At 37.5% G+C, this 18,521-nt stretch overlaps 1 protein-coding gene across 1 annotated transcript in view; it reads left to right on the forward strand.

Annotated features, from left to right (window-relative positions):
- Window positions 1–18,521, forward strand: part of ENPP1 (ectonucleotide pyrophosphatase/phosphodiesterase 1) — a 65,564-nt gene that overhangs the window by 7,713 nt on the left and 39,330 nt on the right. The gene's annotated exons all lie outside the window — the stretch shown is intronic.

Here is an 18,521-nt window from a genome sequence, read left to right on the forward strand (position 1 = left end):
ATGTAGACAAATAAGCTTACTAAATATAAGCTTCCACAACTATAAAATAGAGATAAAACTGTATGCAGGTTGTTAGGAGAATTAAATTAGATAATATATGAGGTGTCACGTAGCATGGAATAAATGGTTTTTCTTGTTATTATTGATAAGCTTCAGTGCACCTGTGAAGTTTTTATTTTTCCTTACTCAGAAGGCATTTTACATCCTTGCTACCCAAAGTGTGTTCTGCAGAATCAGCATCATCCTCTTGGAAGAAATGCAGAATCTTGGGCCCCTCCCCAGACCTACTGAATCAGAGTCTGCATTTTCACAGTTCCCCAGAGGTTTGTCTGCCCATTAAAGTTTGAGGAACAGCACTCCATAGGGCTGGGAAGTGGAACAGAGGGCGCAGCAACCAGAATTCCTGTAGCTGGGAATTCTAATCAACCCTGCTCTTCCATTGACTTCACATGTGATGCTGTGATTAAAAACACAAAGCAAAAAGTAGGTGTTCCTCTATGACTGCCACTTTGGTAGCACTAGGCTGAATTGGTGCTCCTGCTGGTTGCATTTGGCCCCTTCGTTGGACCTCAGCAGGACATTGATATAAGTGTTCCCATTGCTTGTTTTGTGTGTACAGAATGCTGCATACATAGTCTCTTACTTCCCTTCATGGGTGCAGTTTCTCTTTCAGGAACCTATTTGTGCTCTCATTTGTTGCTTGTACTGTAATTGCTTTTTCCTTACTCTGCACTGGCTTGTCCTTTGATTGCTCTTTATTGTTCTCAGCTGTGCCAATCTTCTGACTTTGCTGTTACCTGATAATATTCAGATGTTTTTCCAATTCAGCCATCGATCTATCAGAATATCATGTAGCATTCTGTTTACTTTGCACTATCAGTAGAACTTTTCCATTCAAAGTTTCCACAGCAGAACCTTCTTGACAATTGACAATGTACTTGACATAAAACTAGAACAAAGGAATCTTATACCAGGGCATTTTCAGGTGGTGTTGAATCAGGTTAAATGTTCTTGGCACAGAGATTATTTCATAATACTTCATTATCCAAACACGCTAGCTTCCTATAAAGTGCCACCCAGCATCATTTAGATTAGACTCTCCAGGAGACTAGGGAATAGTAAAATATTCACGTGGGAAGGGTGTGGATTAGGAGAATTATGAATAGTCTGTGTTGGTCTTATCTACTTTTCGATTAACCAGAGAAGTAAGCACAAAACAACCCTTTCTGATCAACTCAAAGGAAGTAAATGTGAAGAATTTTGAGCATCCCAGATCTGAAAATGTAAAATTCAAAATGCTCCAAAATCCAAAACTTTTTGAGCACTGACATGATGCTCAAAGAAAATGCTGATTGGAGCATTTTGGATTTTGGATCTTCAAATTATGAATGCTTAGCTGGTATGTGTTCTGCATATATTCCAAAATCTGAAAAGAAATCCAAAACACTTCTGGTCCCAAGTATTTTGGATAAGGGATACTTAGCCTGTACAAATATTTATACATTTGTTATTTCTTGGGAACTTTCAAAGAAGAAGAGAACATTGATTTTTCTGGAAAGATTCAAGCAAAGGTCTTGAGAGACAGGGATCATGTACGATTCTAAACCTGAGTCACAAGAATTATTTGCTTTATGACTTTTGAACATTTTATTTTGCTTCTCTGACTTTCACTTTCCTGCTTTTGTAATACAAGGGGTTTGGATTAGGTGGGTTTCATCTAGGTCTAAAATCTTTGAATAAAGAGCTCACAATATTTTCTCTCTTGTTATTAAAAATAATAAATATTGGGCCGAGCCCGTGGCGCACTCGGGAGAGTGTGGCGCTGGGAGCGCAGCGACACTCCTGCCGCGGGTTCGGATCCTATATAGGAATGGCCGGTGCACTCACTGGCTGAATGCTGGTCACGAAAAAGACAAAAAGACAAAAATAAATAAATAAATAAATAAATAAATAAATATTGCAGAAAATTCAGAAAATGCAAAAAAAAATTTATAAAAGTTGGTTTTATCTTATTTTCTGCCATTTAATATTTTGTTTTTCCCCCCCTAGGACTTTTCTATGTGTATGTATCACTTCCTTTTTCAACAAAAATGGGAATATACTGTTTTGTTTCTTTTTTTCATTTATATTCCACTATGAAGTTTTACCATTGCCAGACAGCTTTTTAATGTGCCTTTCATCAATAGGATTTCGAGATTTATTTTACTAACCTTAGTTCAATAAGTAATTTTTGAAACTCTCTCTACTCATACTTTGTACATGATCAGTCCCCAAGAATTTTAATTTTTTTTGTATGTTTTCTGTTATTCATTCCTCAGCTTCATCTGCATTGCCCATGTCTCCCTCCTGTAATTAGATTATTAGTTTTCCTAAAATAATGACTTCCTTGCATTGTGGTCCCACTCATAATTTTCCAGAGACTGTCACAACATGTGGGAAAATGTGTACTTCTAAGCCCAGCCTGTTTTTTAGCGTTGTGTGACAGCAGACCTTAATCACTTGAGGGCTTATCCTGAGCAGTTTCATCCTTTCCTAGCAGTCCTGAAGGTCTGTGACATACATGTGTAGCCATTCATGAGTTAATAATTGTCAGCCGCTTGGAGTAGACCCTCGTACACTCTAAGTGCAGTGTAAGTGTTTGTTAAATAAATGCATGCCCTTTGTTGAGTTTACTATTTGTCAGACCCAGTGCTGATAAGTATCTACTTTAATCGGCACAATTTTGTGAGGTCAGAGGGAGGAAACCTGTTGGCTGGGGAGTGAGTCTGATCTGGCACCTGCACCTCAGTGGGACTGACTCAGTGTCCCATATGGTGTATGGGACATGCATGTGTTATGTGTATAACTTGGATTTAGGAATTCAAAGGGCTCAGGTATTTTTCAGTCAACTTCTTCTCTTATGGTACATTGCCAATTTAGAGAGTCAGAAAGGGGCCTAAGATGTTTATCTCTCTCAAATGTTCTAGCTCTGCTGAAACATACCTTTCATGACAGCTCAGACTTGTACTATTCTCCGAACACACGTCGCACAGATTATATCTCTCTACCCCAGGAGTGATCTTTTCACCTCCCTTTTACTCACCCAGCACCAGGCACGCCCGGGGATCTAACACAATGTGTCCTCTTTCACGAAATATTCCTTAGCTATTCTTTGGCTTCATCTCCCCTGTCTCTGAACCACTCAATTGCCGCTTAATCATATAGACGCCATGGAGCTTAGTGGTGAAGGGCCAGGTTCTGGAGCCAGACTGCTGGGATGTAAATCCTATCTCTACCAGTAGCTGCTGAATGTCCTTGGGCAGTCCTTTATCTTCTCTGTGTCTTCATTTTCTTGCCTGTAAAATGAGGATAATAATAGTAGCTACCTCATAGGTTTGTTTTGAGGGCGAAATGAATTAGTACATATAAACTATTTAGAAGAGTGCCTGATAGATAGTAGATACTACATTAGGGCTTATTATTGTTACGGTTTCTAACTTATTCAACAAATACTTGGGTTCCTGCTGTGTGAACAGTCTATGCTAGAGGCTAGGGGTTAAATGGTCGGAAGGGAAGACTTACTTTCTGTTCTCATGTTCATCCCAAGGAGACCAGATATTTGTCAAAGAGTCACACAAGAATATCTCAAGTTGCAGCTGTTGTGAGTGCCACCTGGAAGCTGTACACGGGGCTGTGAGAGAGAATAGTGAGGGGAAGTGGCCTAATCCTGAAGGTCTGAGAAGGCGAGTAGAAGAGGATCTGGAGGGGAGGCGGAAGCACAGGGGAAGCCTCTGGGGAAGCCTCTGGGGTAGGAGGGAACCCGGCCCATCTCAGAACTGGCATGTGGAGCTGAGCTGTGTGTAATGAGGACAAGACTGAAAACATCCTCAGGGGCCAGCTCCAGGCAGGGCCTTGCAAACCATCTTAGGGCTTTTGTTTTTTATTTTAAGAGCATTCGGAAATGACTGAAGTCTTTTTCTGTTTGTTTTGTTTTTATTTTTGTTTTTAGCCACAAGATGTGATCTGATTTATATTTTGGAAAGGTTGTTTTAGCTTTAGTGGCAGGAACAAATTACCCATCCTTTGTGCCTCTGTTATAGAAAGAGCACACTCTTATTTTTTTCTCTCACTCATTTTTTACCTATTTTCTCTTTTCTACTAGATTTTAAGTTCTTAGACCTGTTCAGTCAATATGTGGCTATTTAAATTAAAATTTAAATTATTTAACGTTAAATAAAATTAAAATGTCAGTTTCTCAATCAAGTGCTTCCTAGTGGCATGTGGCTACTCACTGCTGTGTTGCGCAGCATAGATACATGGAACATTTTTATAATCTTAAAAACTACTGGATACCATGTGGAGATTGATATATCATAATTTTTTTTTTTTAACTTTTATATTTCTCAGCTTGTAATAATGAAAATGTACATAGCACTCATTCAAGAAACTTTTACTAAAAGGACAAAATAAATTAAAAGGGTAAGTTGTGAATGTTCTTATAATTTTAATATTCCTTATCCAAATGAATGAGTATAATTAAGTCGACTTAACCCTAAATATGCACATTATAAGGTAATACACTTCTAAAATTATGTTCTCTCCCAAATTATCAACCCAGGTATCCATTACTCATTTTTAAATTCTGTCTTTAAGTTGCCACTGAAATTGTGATTGAGTAAACACTGGGTCTTTACAAAATGTAAACAGTTGTTTGTGTCTCTCGGTTATTCCATTTCCTGTCCTCAGGAAGATTTACTAGAAATCCTCAGTGCAGTTGTCCTTTCGTTTCCATTGAGCCCATTTCTTCAAGAACAAACACAAGGTACTCTAGTTACTGTCTTCCAAAAATTATTTCAGGAAAACAGAAATAATTCACACAAACTTAACTGCACTGATGTTCTTTCCACCTTTTGTTTTTCATCTCTGATCTACTGCCTGCTGTGCTAATCCATTTCTGTTGCTTATAACAAAATATCTGGAACTGGGTGATTTATAAGAAAATGAAATGTATTGCTTACAGTTTGAGAGGCTGGGAAGTCCAAAGTCCAGGGAACACATCTGGTGAGGTGACTCAGCAGCAGTGCAGGGTGAGAGCCTTGTCCTGGGTGGTGACTACAGCAACTTGGGGTATCATATGCAAACATGGTGGAGCAGAGATAGAGAGATAACTCCTTGTGAGTTCTCCTTTAAAGCCCTCAGCACCATGCCCATGACCACCATTGATCTACAACTTATTACTCAGGGAATGGATCAATCCATTCGCTAGGCATAGTCCTCACAATCTAATCACTTCTTCAAGGCCTCACCTTTCAATTACCATAATAGGATTTCCCAACCTCTTTACACTATCACAGGGGGGACTAAGTTTTGGGGGGACATGAGTCCACAGCACCTGCCTAAGCAAGAAAACTGGTGTCTCTTGGATAAGATCCATAAGGCTTTACCTTTTAGTTAATCTGTTTTGTCCTCCCCTGAGGGTAGGAAGGGCTGTCCTGGACCATAGATAAACTTCTTTCGCTCCCTTTTTCTATTTTATGATCTTAACTAAACTTAAAAAATTATTTACTAAAATTTTTGAATACTACTTTCATTTAATGAGTCATATCTTTCTTGCTAGTAACTTCAAAGAACCGAACTATCTCCAGGATTTTAAGGGCAATGTTTTTGTTTTTATTTTGAAATCCAACTGAAGTAAGATCTAATTAAAATAATTTTTGCATCTAGGAGATTTGAGAAGTATAAAATAGGTGATCTCTCAAAATGGGGAGTTCTTTGCCCCTGTTAAATTAAGCTTAAACTGTACCTTAGGTTGTGTATCTATCTATCTTTCTATCTATCATCTGTCTGTCTATCTATCTATCTATCTATCTATCTATCTATCTATCTATCTATCTATCTATCTATCTATCTTGGTCTGGTTATTTACTGTGTTGGTCAGAGTCCAGTTAAAAAAACAAAGGTCATATTTGGTAATTTAATCACGATAATTTAATATAGGAAACAAATTACAAAGGTATTGGAAAAGCTGAAAACCCAATGGGATGGTGGGGCGCTGAGGCAACCCAGAGAAGAGTAACAGAAGGAAGCTGCTACCACCTGGAAGGCAAGAAGGGCAAAGGGAAAAGGTGCTGAAACCAGAGCTTGGGAGCTGGGCCCTGGAGAGAGGCAGCCACTACAGGCGTCACACCTGAAGCAGGGAGAGCAGGGGAGATAGAGTTTAATTTTTCATTTCTTCCCACCCTCCAGTCTGCTGTCATTATTTTCCATTGGCTGTGTCTGGCCTGGCGCCTGGAGTCAGGGAGCCTGGTGAATATAATTAGGCAAAGTCATTCCTCTGAGCCAGCAGGTCAGGAGAAAGGCAGTGTCACAGTTTGTGTTTCTTGAGCAACAGCCTTGGAGATGGATACTGACATCCACGGTATTTTATTAGAGTACGCCCTTGAGATCAGCACCTGTGGAAGGGAAGGGAAAGAAACAGGACTTTGCAGAGGGGAAGGTGAGCTTTGGTGCTCAGTGGAGGCTTTGCCCACGCTCTAGGTCTTTCTTAAACTAGTTTGATCCTATAGAGTTGTCCAAGAGGGGAAGCTGCCCCAGGAAGGTGGCGTGACCTGGGCAAGGCATCCATCTTCAGTCTTCCCCTGTGGGGAACCACTTCCTGCGACTGGCGGAGCAATTCCTTCATCCCTGATGGGAAGTCCAGGCAGCTGACCACAGTGTCCATCACAGGCAGGGAACGGATGTGAATGCAATGTCCACACATTGTTGATGTCAAAAAATCATACTTTTCAGCAACTCGCCTTTTTCATTTAACAGTACCTAGCGTATATTGTTTGTAATCTCCGTGTTTCAACCTATAGATCTACCCAGATTACAAAAATATATATTTTAAAATACTTATTGATAAAAAAGTTTTAAAAATATTATTACATGCAAAAACATGAAACAAAATTATATACAGAATCTTCTCTCAATTATATACATATATGGGTTTGAGTATGTAGAGGCATTTAAAAATTAAAAGAAAATAGAGCAAAATTTTTAAACAATGGAAATTTTGTGGGGGAATAATATGGATTCATGCATATTTCTTTTTTTTGATTTTTAAAAAATAAATATATTTTAGAATAATTTTAGATTTACAGAAAAATTGTGAAGCTATTACAGAGAGTTCACATGTACCCCACACCAGTTTTCCTATCATTAACATCTTACATGAGTATGGTACATTTGTTACAACTAATAAACCAGTATTGATACATTCTTATTAACTAAAGTTAATACTTCATTCAAATTTCCTTAGTTTTTACTTAATTTCCTTTTTTGTTTGATTGTTGTTCCAGTGTCCCATCCAAGAATACCACATTACATTCAGTTGTCATGTCTTCTTAGGCTCCTCTTGGCTAAGTTTCTCAGACTTTCCTTGTTTTTGATGACACTGACAGTTTTGAGGAGTATGAGTCATGTATTTTGTGTAATGTTCCTCAATTGGGATTTGTCTGATGTTTTTCTCATGATTAGACTTGGATGATGTATTTTGGGGAGGCAAACCACAGAGGTCAAGAGGTCGCAACACGTCATATCAAGAGTATATGCTGTTATTATGATGTATTATGGATGATGTTAACAACTTTGCTTATCTGGCTGAGCTAGACTTTTTCAGGTTTCTCCACTGTAATGAAACTCTTTTTTGTCCTTTTCCATATTGTGCCTTTGGAAGGAAGTCACAATGCCCAGCCCACTCTTAAGGGGTAGCGAGTTATGTTCCACCTCCTTGACAGTGAAGTATCTACATAAATTATTTGGAATTCTTCTGTGTTGGAGATTTGTCTGTTCTCCTCATGTATTCATTTATTTAATCAGTTTTTTATATCAGCATGAACTCATTGACATTTATTTTATACTTCGGATAATAAGGCAAAACTATGTTATTTAAATTTTTGCTCAAATTCTTCCAGCTTTGGCCATCAGAGTTGGCATCTGTATCCCTTTGACATACCCCATCATTGCATGCACATGAGTGTTTCTGTGTGTTTAGCATTTCCTTACTTTCTGGCACAAGATGTTTCAGCTTTCAGGCTCATCTTGGCCTGTTTTTTTTCCTCTACAGGTTTACTAATATTCTTGATACCATAGTATTAGTGTGTATAATCAAAAGTCCATTTCTCCACCTGCAATTAGGAGTGGACTTACATAAACCTTTGTGCCTGAACTCTGTGCATTTACCAAAGGAAGAAAAGTATGCATCACACCACCTACGTTCCCATAGCACTATGTGTGTGGAGTAGTTTCCATGCATCTCCCTTCTTCCAACGAAGTGATGAAGAACCAGGTTATTGCCTCTGAATGAAGCTGGCCAGTTGTGCACTTCCAGCAGAGCCAACTCTTAGATTCCTTCATTGATCATTTTACCCTGGGAATGATTTAGGCATAAAATCTGAGAGAAGGAGAAAGGTAAGTATGCTTTGTCATGTGGTCAGGGAGCCAACTTGATAAATTTGTCTTTGTTTAAAATCTGGTCATCAGCTCTGTAGACTCAAAAATCTCTCATGGTTTTTGTTGGGTCAGGAATTTGGGAAGGGCTTGGCTGGGGAGATGTGGTTCAGGGTCTGTCATGCAGCTGCAGTCAGATGGTGAGTGGAGTTGGAACAGTAGGAGATGGAGCATGCAGGCGGGCAGGCCAAGCATCTTGCTCTCCCTTCATGTGACTGTTGGGGCTCCCCATGTGGTCTCCATGCATGGAGGTGGTTTGGGCTTCCTCACAGCATGGTGGCCTTCTGAGTAAGAGTAACCACTTACATGAGTTCTGAAGGCTTGAAGAGCAAGTATTCCAGTGTTGAGTCTACATAATTTAAAGTAATTGGATAGTATTTTATGTTGTTTGGATTTACTATTAATGTATTATGTTTACTTCATTCCTTATCAACAGAAATTTAGGTTATTTGCAAGTTGTTGCTATTACAAACAATGCTACAATAAATAAATATCACTGTGTGCATATCTTTATGTACTTATGTGAATATTTCTACCAGGTAAATTAATGGAATTGGAATCCCAGGAGTGGAAGATATGTACATTTTGAATTTAGGTAGATTCATCTAAATGACCTTTTAGAAAGGAACTTATACTTCTTTGAAGACAGTATGAAAGTTCCTATTTCTCCTCAACTCTTGTCAACACTCAATCTTTTTAACATTTGTCAATTTCATTCACTAGAAAAGGAACACGTTAATTTGTAGTTTACACGTTGATTTGTAGTTCTTTGATTTTTAATAAAGGTGAATGTTTTATATTTTTATTAGCTATCTTTATTTTCTTAAATAGCTGGTTTATTATTTTGATATTTTAAAAAAGTGGGTGTTTGTCTTCTTCTGTTTGCTTTTTATGCCCTCATTATCTATCATGGAAATTAACCTTTGTCATATATTGAAAACGTTTCATCCTACTTCCCCTTGCCTTAATTTTGCTTGTGGTGGATGTTCTTTTTGGGTTATATAGAGATTCCTAATTTTTATGGACTCAAATGTATCAATTTTTTCATTATAATTTCTGGATTTTGTGCCATGCTTATAAAGGTGTCCATTGTCCCCAAATTATAAAAATATTTTCCCATCTTTTCTTCTAATGATTTCATTTTATACCTTTAAATATTCACTGTCTGTCATTTTATTTTATTATAGAGGCAAGAGATAGAAATTCTGTTTACTCGACACTTTCCTCAAGTTATCTTTTCTCAATAGATTGCTTTCCTTAAGAAACTGGAGTAAATCAGAAGAATATATAGAGAAAGGCGAAAAAAACCCATTTTTCTATACCAGCAGTCCTGTTGAAGACAGAAGACAGTTAAATAGGCGGAGACTTCAAAAAGTTTTCGGAAAGAGTTGTGTATCTTTTAGTTCTATTTTTCCACGAACTTTTTGACATACCCTTGTAAACCTTCAGACCGGAGGGTGTACATGTCATAGAGGGAGGGTTGACATCAAAGCTGAGTGAAACCATTGCTTTATACTATCAAATGGATGTTTTATTCTTTGACCTTTCACTTCAGAGAGAAATGGTCTGTGAAAAGCACTTGGTGAGCCCTTAGAGAAGTGATTTGCTCACTGAGGCAGAAATTACAAGTACTGGTTATTCTTTTCTTTGGTGCTTTTTGAAACAAAAATAAATGAGCATGATAGGAGAGAAGAATAGCTGCCCTGCATAAGTCAGTTCTCTGAAGGGCTTGCAGGGACCAAGGAAAGATTTCACATATGAAGGGTTGGTGCAGGTGAGTTCCCAAGCCCTTTTCTATTTGGCCTGAGGAAGTAAGGCTCCAGGGCTGGTGATTCAGTGTTTCAGTTCTCATGACAGGCCTCATAGTTTATTCCAATGGCCTATGTTCAGTCAAGATCTTATTTATGTACATATTGGGAGTAATAGTCTTTATGAGAGGCAGGTATAGATTGTAGGGTTGAGGGTGATCGAAATGTAGGATCAGTTGTCAGGGAGAAGTAGATTCATAGATATTTTAGATTTATTAGGGACCATAGAAAATATCTGTCCAACTCTTTATTTTACCAATGAAAGGACAATAGATGATGTGACTTTCTCAAGAACACAGTGCTCCAAACGCGATACTTATATTAATTCAGATATAGAGGCATGAGAGTTATTGGTCCCTTCATGATTATGGCTACAGTTTTGCCATATTTATATTTTTAATTGAAAGTAGCTGGAATTTGAAATTTTTGTTAAAGTTTATTTGGTAAAGTACTAACATTGTTTGTGCTTTCTTAAGCTAGTGTTTAAATTTGATATTTCATTTTAACCTGTCCTCCTAAAAAATTTATTTTTTAGTTATTATGACCAGCTCCCATGGATTACCGATATGAGTTTTTGTTGAGTTTTTTCTTCAAATTCTTATGTACCAGGATAATTTGTTGAAAAGAAGGGAAACGATGAAATGACTATTTGCTTAAATATTAAAGGTGCCAAAAAATCCTTTTCTTTTAAGAGAAGAAAGTCTAAAAAGCTATAACCTGAGTAATACATATCAACAGCTTAGTAAAAATATCCCCAGAAAACTAAACCTAGATATGGAAAGAAAGAAAAAATAAGGGTATAACCAGAAATTAATAAAATAAAAAATAAGGACATAAAAGAGAAGATTGATAAAGCAGAAAGTAGATTTCTTTAAAAGCTAAGTTTACCCCAGTCAGCCTGAGAAAGAAAAAAAGAAAAAAAAAAAAAAGAAAAAGGCACAAACAATATGGGAAATGAAAAAAGAACACAGAGATGCTACAGACATTGAAAATATAACAAGGAGTTATTCTAAACAACTTTATACCAATATATTTGGAAATGTAGATGAAATGAAAAATTCCAAGAAAAAATACAACTTATCAAAACCAACTCTAAGAATCTCTGATCTGTAGTCACATGCATTATCTGTCACACCACGGGTAATGGGTACAAAACTAAACTATTTACCCTAAGTGAATCCTTGTGCAGTATGTGCATGTATTGAAACAATGCAGTGTACAAGTAAATGTTAAAATAAAAAAAATTAAAGTCCTTCCAAAAAAAAACTGACTCAAGAAAAATTAGAAAATCTAAGTAATTCTATGACCCATGAAGAGAATGAACCAGAAAGTCAATAAACTTCTTACGCAGATCTTTCTAGGCCCAGATAGCTTCACCATTCACTTCTACTAAACCTCCAAGGAAAAACTAACTCTAACCTTATATTTCCTTAAAGCTTATTTTATGAAGTTAGCATAGCCTTTCACTTGAAGATCTTTTTATTGTTGGTGTTCTGGAATTTTTCAGTGACGTGAATTGTATGAGTCATCTTTGACTTATTATTCTGGGTATTTGATTTTAGAACCTTTTGATTTGAAGACTTGTATATATCTTCTTGAATCCCATCGAGGATGCTTAATTAGATGTTTGTTTCTCATATCCCCTCTTTTTTTCCCCCTCTGTATTGATTTTAGATTTTTTTTGCTGCTCTCTGTTGTAGGCTTATCTCAAATGACTGTTGAATTGTGGTTGTTCATTTATATTTAAAAATGAGGAATTAGGTAGATTGAATGGAGCTTTGAGTATTCAGGCAGAATTTGTTGATCGAAGTTTGCTTAGAGAAAGTGGGCAGAGAGGGAGCTTACTGTTATTCTGAGAACCCCTAAAAAGCTAGAATGAGGAAAATTTTACTCTGGGTCACTAATATGCATATTAGCTCCTGTAGTTGTCCTATATACCGATTCCAATAGCATATAATATGGGTCTGTTGTGGAAACTTCAGAAAATAAAGATAAGTACTAAGAACATAACAAAAATCACTTGAAAGCCTATCAAGTGGGCTTTTACCATAGATAAAAGTCTGTTTGTCAAATATGTATTATATATAACATAAAATTGAGACCATATTGCCTGTTCTGTTTTATAATTTGCTATTCATACTCAACAATGTGTCATTTTCCCTTGTAATTAAACATTCTTCTAGATTGCCACTGTTAATGGCTGTCAATAGTCACCTATATAAATGGTCCATATTTTCTTTAGTAATTTTCCTGGGTTGAATGTTATGTGTATGTCTGTTTTTTCTTATTATGAAATGTATATATTTGTATTTAAATATTTGTACATAATTTTTAACCTCAGGATAAACTCCTGCAAGTATAATTTTTGAGCCAAATAATATGGCTATTTTAAGGTGTTTTGCTTTAGGATTTTCCTACAGCTTTTTGTACCCAAAGTGCTTGGATCAGTTGAAGGCTCCATTTTACCAATTGTGCAGACATGAATGTGTAGAAATCTCTAATGTACAAATTGGTTTTTACGTGGATCCCTTTTTCAGTAGTGTGGGTTGGAGAGCCACTGTATAGATATAACTGAAATGTCCAGTACCATCGTTCCCTGTGAAATAATATTTTGCTTTTCTTTTCACTCTATTACATGTTTTGGTAAGATTTTCTTTACCACTGCATGGTCTTCAACTACTGTTGAAAACAGATCACTGAAGAATTAAGACAAAAAAAAATGTTAATGTGCTGGTTTATGGCATTTTTTAAAAAACAGGGAATAGAAGGGATGTTCTGTAGTTTGATAAACATTGGTGAGATTATATTGTCTTCTGGGAAAACTCTATAGTGGGCCTAGTCCTCTTAGTGAGTGAGATGTTCCTAGTAGGAACTGTCATTTATCGAGCACGTCTGTGCCCCAGTCACCCATCTAGGCATTTTCTGTACCTTTTGCCCAGGGCTCCCGCCAACTTTGTGAGGTGGGTGTCTTCACCACTTTACACAAAAAACAGGGCTTAGTGAGGATATGAAACAATCCCAGGCCTCATAGCTGGTGGTTGTCTGGAAGTCACAAGAATGTAAGCCTCAGGAGAGCACTGAAATTGTTTTGTTATGTGTATCTCCAGCACTAGATCAGTGCTTGACATATTGTAGGGTTTCAAGAAACATTGGTTAAGTACTGAATAAATGAATCAGCAGGGGTGGGATTTGAACCCTAATCATTTTGAACCTGAAGTCCTCTACCAGGCAGATGTCACTGTCCTTATAGTTTTAGTGGTTCCTTGAGAGACTGAGTGTGAGGTTTGCCCCTAAGTGATGTGCTTGTTCAGTGCTGATGTCTCTTTTCCCCATTCTCATGTGATCAGTTATAAAAATCACTTCACGTAAAACTAAACTGCAGTTTGGGAGAATCTTCTTCAGATGTCACATGGAACTGAAATGATGCTGAATGTAGAAAAGGCCAAGCACACATGAACAGTGGCTTACGCGACTTAGGAACTTTTTTTTTAGAAAAGATTCTAACTTCTGCTTTGAACTTTGTAATGTTTACCAGTTCTTCAAGAATGTGTTATCTTTGAGTCTCCCTTTGAATCTCTTGTGGGAGTTTCTCAGCACTCGATTTACTCATTAGGATCTTATCCCCATCCTCCAGGAAAGGGAATCCCCTGAAGACTCGGCACTGCACTGGTCTTCACAGAAAACTCACAGAGTTTTTTTCAGAAAGCATGAAGCTTTGGTCAGAGGTCAGAGGATGGATGGGCAGTGAGGGCAGCTAATTCACTTTCACATTGGATGAGCATTTTTGTTCCATCTGTCACATTTGAATACCAAATCCAGCAATATACCATTTCCTAAAAAAAAATTTATTGTATTTATATTGTGTGTATTTATTTCTTGGTTTCTATGAAGAAGACACAAAAGCACTTAACAAACTGACTTTGTCAACTCAGATGAGGCAAACGGGGGGATTTATGAGTTCCCCCCAAATTATGTTTAATTAAATCACAGCTTGCTGATTTTCAGCTCAATGATTATTTGTTGAATGTGTACTATGTGCAAGGCACCGTGTGAGACGTGGAAAATACAGAAATGAGTAAATAAATCCATGCCTCTTTAGAACTCAGTGTCATTAGAGACAGAAGTAAACAAATCTCATGGAGCTTGGTCAGGCAGCCGTAATGAGGGGTGAGGAAAGACCTGAAGCATCACAGAAAACCTCCTGGGAAGAGAGAGGCAGGTAAGTCCAAGCCCTCATTTCCCATTTGGACTTGGACTCATACTATAGCCTTCCACAGTGTTGTCAAAGTATCTTTCTAGAATTTTTAAATCCAGTCATGTCACTTCCATATTTAAGTGCCTCAGCAGCTCCCCGCTGACTGCCCCAAAGCCTCAGCCCCTTTCTTCCTGTCCCTGCCTACTACCACTGCACTCCCTTTGCACCCCAGCTGCCCAAGTTCAACTCTTACCACTGCTGCTCATCAGCTCCATGGTCCTTGGCAAGTTACTAACCTCTCTGTAGCTCAGTTTCCTTCAAGTGTGTTCATCATAATTTAGCTCATAACATTATTGTGAGGATTGAATGATTTAATATAAAACTCTTAGAAAAGTGCCTGACACATGGGAAGTGCTTTTGAAATGACAGCTATTACTGCTGTTGCTATTATCTCTTCCCTGAACTGGTGTTTTCCATACTTCCATGGCTTTGCATGAACCTGTCACTACTATGGAGTTTAATTCTTGGGTTGCTTGTTACTATTTTGCATATTTATCATCCACATATGGCATCATTCTAGAGTTATTGTTGCCTATAAACTCTGAAATTAGGATTTTTCCCACAAGTTATTTTTTTGTCTTGTTTTTGTACTTCCCTGCAGACTCTAAATGCAGGGCATATTGCTGACACTCAAACATTTGTTTATTGGTTGAGGGGGAATCCCTTTTTCTCCAAGTCTTTCTTAGTGAAGCCTTTGGTTTCATTTTTTTGCTCTCCACTGTGCTGTTAGCGTGTTAACATTTTTTACATATTTCTGCTGTAGCTCTTGTCCAATTCCATTGCAATCATTCATTTTAATGACCCTCTCCCCTCCCCCCCAGCACTTTGTTTCTTTGTAAGGGTAGGGGTTCATTTCATTTTATCTGTGAATTTTATCACAGGTAAAATGGGGATTGTGCACAGTAGACACTCATATTAGAATGAATGCTTGATAAAGAAAGAGTAATACACATTATACTAATGCCATCATATTTGAGAAAATCAGTGAGAAAAAAAATCGTTTTTTTTAAGTATCTATTTCCTTTCGCTCACTGAAGGTCTAAGAAGACCTAATGATTTAGGGTCTTCTAACTAAACAGGCAGGAAGCTACAAATAAATATTTTTTTAACATAGAGGCAAACATTCCAACAAGTTTGCTTTACTTTATGCCTCTCAGCTTCATGTTTTTATGGTAAGATGTTTTTTCTATATTTTTAAAGAAAATATCAAAATATGAAAAATACCAAAATTGTTATAGAGAAAAAAATGGATGGTGAATTTTGACATTGCTGAATTGAACTACTTTGGGAAGAAAATTCAAATTGAATTAGATTTCACAGCTCTGAAAATTGTTGAGGAAAAATTTCCTACTAAAAACTATTTTGATTGAGTGTTTCATAACAGAGTAGTGGCTGCTTTAAATTTCATCTTTTATGGATATGACTGTAAATGAGAAATGATTGTTTCTGTTGTCATACTTGTGTTTCAATTCCATGCTCTGCATTATCTTATAAAAGGTAAATCCAAGTAACTTTTTTTCAACAGTGAAGAAGTGATTTTAAAAAATCAACATGTGTCTTCTGCTACTTAACAAGAGGGTAAAAAGTATATTTAAACCAATGGTTGCAATTTAAATGCTCGCATACTACCAGATCTTTCCATAGTTTTCCTTTTCTTCCAGTTGTCCCATTCAAATACCCATGTCCACTTGGTCCTACCCCTGTTCAGCCATTCCACTCATACCTTGACTCTCTTGTCCCCTTTTATGTTTTCCCTGCCTTCCCATCTCCTGGGCCTGGTCATCTTTTATCCCACATCCTGACTCCTACTGCTAGAATTTCAGGCCATTTAGGTCTATTGCATCTATGACAGTCCATGTATGATTGAAGCTGGGTTCCCAGAGCTTGAGGGTCACTTCTTTCAAAATATGTCAGTGTTGACCACTGTGCTGCTTTTATTCAGTCTGAACAGACAGCAAAGCGTGTAGTTGTGTGGCTGCTCTGGCTCCCAGTGGTAAATCTACGTGACATTTTATAATAATGGATAATTGAAAAAGGGAATCAACTGATGGAATGAAAGTGCAGTAAAGAAAAGTGATAATGCTGGAAGTGAAAATCAAACCTAAAGTAAATGGAATTAGGGAAGAAGTAGGTAACCATGGAAATGTGACCACTGCCACGGATCAGTGGACTCTAGATATGAAGCCAGAGGAACTTAGTGAAGGAGGATTTATTGATGTAAATAAGAGCAGTTGTGACAAAAAAGGATGAAGATGTCCCAGAGAAAGTGACACTGTTACAGAACTTCATATTAAAGGAAATCTTGGAGACATTTGATGATATTGGAAGTGCAAAGGTTAAAACATATTTCTAAACTTAGAAAGGAACATGACAATTCCCCAAGGCACAGAAAAGATTCTCACACTGTTTATAAGTTATATGATGGATGAGAAGAAGGTAAGTACTATTTGAAGTATCCTAGACAAGTTTTACAAAAAAATAAAATTTTAGTTTTGTTTTTAATGTTTTAAATTACAGTATATTAAATATAAATTAGTTTTACTATTTTTTCATTTCCCTATATATTTGTAATTGACAGTAAAAGAGTTTTTAATGTTTTCGATAGATATTTAAAAATCACCCTTCTATAAGGTTGTGTTGGTTTACACCACCATTAGAGATTTAGGAGGGTCCATTAGTGCTTGTTTGTGATACCTTGTTCTGTCCATTTGTCCTTGTTAATGTATTTGTTCCAGCTCTTCCTCTGAAAGCTCCCTATTTTAATGGAAATATGCTTAGGTGTTTTAATCCCAGAAAAAAGCCTGACCTAGACCCTGCTGCATTTTAGACTCACTACACTCCTCTTTCCTTTCCTTTATCTCCACTTTCTTTTGGAGTAAGTCAGACTTGCGGCTTCATTTCACTTGCCATTCCCTTCCTCTTTAGTTCTTGCAGTCAGTTGACAGCAGGCATTTTGACAGTAGAGGTCACGTCTGCTTTATTAATGAGTATTTGTACCTAGCCTAGAGACTGGGATATGGTCAGTATTTGACCTGCCTTATTTAAAGGAATGAGTCCGTAAAAGCCTCTCCCATCACCCGCCCTGCCCCGTTCACCCACGCCTCCTGTGTCTGTTGTCTCTTCACCTTGGCTCTCTGGAGCAGCACACCATCTTTTCATACCTCCACCAGCATTCATTCCGTTTTGCGTTTTGTTATTGTTGTTGTTTTTATTGTTGTTTCAGCTAAAACAGGCTGCTCATTATTCGTCTGCCACTTTCCATGTGCCTTACTTCGTTGGAGACTTTCCTCATGCTGGTCTTCCTTCTAGAAGTTTGCTCTGCTCTGTCCTCTCTTCCCTTCCCCCAGCTCTGCCTGGCAATATCATCCCGTCATTTCCTCCGTCCACAGCCATGCCAAAGCCTTTCTCCGTGAAGCTCTTTCTGATCTCCCTCTTCCCAACCACCTCACGGTTTCTCCTTCTCTAAACACCGTAGAACTTTGCAGCTGGTTCATAGAGCTACCAAATATGGGCCTTTTAGGCTAATGTTTTTACCTTCTCCCACACAAATAGAAGCTTCCTGAGATACCTCTTTTGTGCATTGTTCTGCTGCTTTGTCTTCTGATTTACAAAAGTTCTGTCGTTTTTGTTAGGAGTTGTGTGGTATATCCATTTATTTTAAAATGTCAAAGGTCAGAAGGATACGAATAGGAAGAATGAAAAAGTAACAAAATGTTAGGGCTGAAAAGATTTTTAGAGATCCATGTAGTCCAGTCCCTTAATTTTATAGATGAATAAACTGATGTCTAGAAAGCTTAAGTGACTGGCCCCTGCGGCGAATGTTGAAGCGGAGATGGTAATGAACTACTCAGAGACAATAACAGTTGCAGCCGAGGGACTAGGAGTGACTGTTCACTAAGCTAGTGAAGGCCTAAAGTCAAGGTCCAATGGATATTTATTATAAAAGCTGTGAGAAAAGTATGTGAACAGGGATAAAGGAGGGGGAGTCC

This window comes from Cynocephalus volans, chromosome 5, assembly GCF_027409185.1.
Source record: "Cynocephalus volans isolate mCynVol1 chromosome 5, mCynVol1.pri, whole genome shotgun sequence".
NCBI lineage: Eukaryota > Metazoa > Chordata > Mammalia > Dermoptera > Cynocephalidae > Cynocephalus > Cynocephalus volans.